Source organism: Macaca fascicularis, chromosome 1 (assembly GCF_037993035.2).
Source record: "Macaca fascicularis isolate 582-1 chromosome 1, T2T-MFA8v1.1".
NCBI classification, from domain to species: domain Eukaryota; kingdom Metazoa; phylum Chordata; class Mammalia; order Primates; family Cercopithecidae; genus Macaca; species Macaca fascicularis.
In genome coordinates, this window is record NC_088375.1 from 54,537,642 (window position 1) to 54,542,163 (window position 4,522).

Consider the following 4,522-nt stretch of genomic DNA (forward strand, 5'->3'; position numbering starts at 1 on the left):
CTGTTTTTTTTTTTTTTTTTTTTTTTTTTTTTTGAGACGGAGTCTCGCTGTGTCGCCCAGGCTGGAGTGCAGTGGCCGGATCTCAGCTCACTGCAAGCTCTGCCTCCCGGGTTTTTACGCCATTCTCCTGCCTCAGCCTCCCGAGTAGCCGGGACTACAGGCGCCCGCCACCTCGCCCGGCTAGTTTTTTGTATTTTTTAGTAGAGACGGGGTTTCACCGTGTTAGCCAGGATGGTCTCGAACTCCTGACCTCGTGATCCGCCCGTCTCGGCCTCCCAAAGTGCTGGGATTACAGGCTTGAGCCACCGCGCCCGGCCGGGAAACAAACTGTTGTGTCCAGTTCATAAAATTTTTATGGCATGAAATTAGATGCAATTTTTTCAGACTGTATTTCTGTCCATCACTGTTAAATCTCTCAAAGCTTTCTCCATAGCTTCTGAGGCTCATTGTTTTACAGTAAATGGAAAACATATTGTTGTCTCTGACTTCAAAATTATATCACTTCACAAAGATGTAAAAACCAAGTCAAGTCTTAACTCATGTTAATAATAAAAGTAATTACTATTTATGAATACATAAATGCACCAAAGTGATATCAACACATAAATGCACCAAAACTGATGAAATACAGATACTTCTACAAGATGTCAATCAAGCACACATAGTAATGCAAACTAATCACAAAGAGGAATGAAAATGTAATTGGGTATATAAATACTATAACATAGACATACAAAAAATACAAATACAGTATCAGTTATAACACACTCACATGCACGCACTCACCTGCAAACACAGAAACATGATAGTTTTGCCCTGAATTAATGTTTATAGAAAAAAATGTTGCCAAGAAATTCGAAACTATGGATACAATTCTATATATGTGTTTAGAGATAGTAGGGGTAAAATTTGTGATTTAATTCCTTTGTATATATCAGTATTCTCTGATTTTTCTACCTTTAACATATATTACTTTGAACCAAAAGCAAAATTTATTTTAAATAATGATTTATAACAAACAAGGTGGTACATGTTGAGAATGATAAACATGTCATCAGTAATGATCTTAACATCAAATAACTTCTTAACTATTTTTGGAGAAGAGTTTTGGAAATTTCAATAATAAGGTTCTGAAGTGTAATTTTAAAATTCATTCATTTTAACCAGCACTAGTTAGTTAAAATCATTTTTGACTAGGAACATTTTAAACTCCTAAAGGAGGTGAAGCCATTATGTGCAAATAAAGATATAAATAATACACCAAAAATATTATTTAATGATACCTTATGACTTCAAATTGCATAAAATCAGGTGACTTGTATACTCAGGCTTTCCCCTTGTTAGTGATCCTGATTTAGATAAATTGTATGAGTTGAGGAAAGCCAGCTTTCACAAATTTAAAGGACATTTGTTATAATTAGCAAGTAGTGTTTGTAGTAATGTCAACACCTAGGAATATACATTTATTCCTAAATTGTTTTAGTACTTTTGGTCCACTATAAGAAATTACCATAAACTGGCTAGTTTATAAAAAATAGAAATTTATTTCATAGAGTTTTAGAGGTTGAGATTTTCAAGATTAAGATGCCAACTAATTTGATGTCTTGTAAGGGCTTGTTCCCTGCTTTGGTGCCTTCCTACTATGGTGCCTTCCCACCATGGTGACTTCCCACTACGTCCTTACGATGTGGAAGGGGCAAGGGAGTTCCATGAGGCTTGTTTGTAAAAAGACTAATCCAGTCTACGAGGGTGGAATCCTCATGACCTAATCACCTAAAGAGGCCTCACCTTCTGATATAATCACCGTAGTGATGAGGATGTAACATACAAATTTTGAAGGGACGCTACTATGCAGACAATAGCACAGCATATGGATAAACAAATATATTCCATGTAAATGGAAACCAAAAGAGAGAAGGGTGGATATACTGACATTAACTAAAATAGAATTTTGAGTCAAATCTGTAGAAAGAATTAAGGAAGGTCATTACATAATAATACAGGAGTCAATTCACCAAGAAATCATAACTATTGAATATATATATATATATATATGCACTCAACATGGGAGCAATGAAATGTATAAAGCAAACAATATATCTAAAGGAAGAAATAGACAACAAAACAATCATAGTATGGGACTTCAATGCCCCACATTCAACAATGGATAGACAATCTATACAGAAATCAATAAAAACATTGGATGTGAACTATAAAGTAGACCAAATGGACCTAACAGACCTATATAGAATATTCCATTTAACAACAGTAGAATAAACATTCTTCTATATTGTACACACAAAGTACATTCTCCAATATTGATCACATGTTGGGCCGTAAAACAAGTCTTAAAATTTTTAAAAAGATTGAAATTACATAAAGTATTTTTTTCAGGCATCATAATATGAAACTAGAAATCCATTGGAGAAATGTTAGAAAATTCACAAATACATGGAAATTAAACAACATCATCCTGAACAACCAATGAGGCAATGAAGAAATTCAAAGGAAAATTTAAAAATATCTTGAGACAAACAAAAATGGAAAAACAACATAGTAAAAAACATATGGTATGCAGCAAAAGCAGTTTTAAAGGGATGTTTAGAGACATGAATGACTCCATGAAGATTCTAATAAAGCAAGTAACTTTGTATGTCTGGAAACTAGAAAATGAAGAAAAAATTTAACCCAAAGCTAGTGGAAAGAAAAAAAAAGCAAGGTACAGAACTAAATAAAACAGACTGGAAAAATAATAGTGAAGATCCACAAAACTAGAAGTTAGCTTTCGAGAACAAAAACAAGATTGACAAACCTTTAGCCAAAATCAAAAAGAGAGAAGGAACAAATAAATAAAACTAGAAATGAAAGAGGAAACATTGCAACTGATAGCACAGAAATAAAAAGAAACTGGAAAAGACCACTAGGAACAATTGTACGCCAACATATATCTGTTGAATAACCTGGTGGAAACAGATACATTCATAGACACATACAACCTACCAAGACTCAAACATAAAGAAATACAAAATTAATACAGAACAGTAATGAGTAAGAAAAATGAACAAGTAATAAAAAGTCTCTCATCAAAAAAAAAAAAAAAAAAAAAAACCCAAAAAGCTAGTGGCTTCATGACAGATGGAATCCTAGCAAACATTTAAAGAATCAACACTAATGCTTCTCAAATTCTGCCAAAAAATTAAGAGTGAGCTCTCAGTTTTATTATATGAGGTCAAAATCACGCTGACACCAAAGTCACACATGAACACTACAAAATAATTATAGGTCAATATTCTTCATGAACATAGAGGCAAAAATGCTCAACAGAATACTTGCAAAGTGAGCACAACACATTAAAAGAATCATTCACCATAATGAAAAGGGGATGTATATCTGCGATGTACAGATAGTATACACACACCAATCAATTACTGCTCCACACCAAATTAAAAGAATGAAAAACAAAAATTGTATACTCATCTCAATAGATACAGAAAAGCATTTAACAAAAATCAACATCCTTTCATGATAAAAAGTCTCAACAAATTAGGCAGAAAAGAAAGTACCCCAACACAATAAAGGCTATATATCACAAGTTCACATTTAAAATTATACGCAAGAGTGAAAAGTTGAAACATTTTTCTTTATGATCAGAATAAAACAAGGAGGTTCACTGTCACCTCTTCTGTTCAACATAGTGCTGGAAATCCTGGATAGAGCTATTAGGCATGGAAATTGGATAAGAAGACAGTTGTCTCTGTTTGCAGATAACATGATCTCATTATATACACATAGAAAACCCAAGGACTTCACCAAACCTTGCTAAAACTAATAACCAATTCAGTAACACTGCAGGGTACAAAATCTTCAGACAGAACCAATTACATTTCTATACACTAACAGCAAACTATTGAAATAAGAAATTGAAAAAAAAATTCCAATTTACAATAGCATCAAAAATAATAAAATACTTAAGACTAAATCAAAGCAAGGAGATGAGAGTTCTGTACTCTGAAAACTGTAAAATACTGATGAAAGAAATTGAAGAAAATGCAGATAAATGAAAATATGTCCTGTCTGCAAGAGTCAAAAGAATCAATATTATAAAATTGTCTTCAATACCTAAAACTCTAGATTCCATGCAATATTTTTTTTTTTGAGACATAGTCTCACTCTGTCACCCAGGCTGGAGTGCAGTGACTGGATCTCAGCTCACTGCAAGCTCCGCCTCCTGGGTTTATACCATTCTCCTGCCTCAGCCTCCCAAGTAGCTGGCACTACAGGTGCCCACCACCTCGCCCAGCTAGTTTTTTGTATTTTTTAGTAGAGACGAGGTTTCACCATGTTAGCCAGGATCGTCTAGATCTCCTGACTTTGTGATCTGCCCATCTTGGCCTCCCAAAGTGCTGGGATTACAGGCTTGAGCCACTGCACCCAGCCTATTCTAAATACATCTTTCACAGAAATGGAAAAAAAATCTAAAATTAATATAGAACAAGAGACACCGAGTAGCTAAAGCAATCTT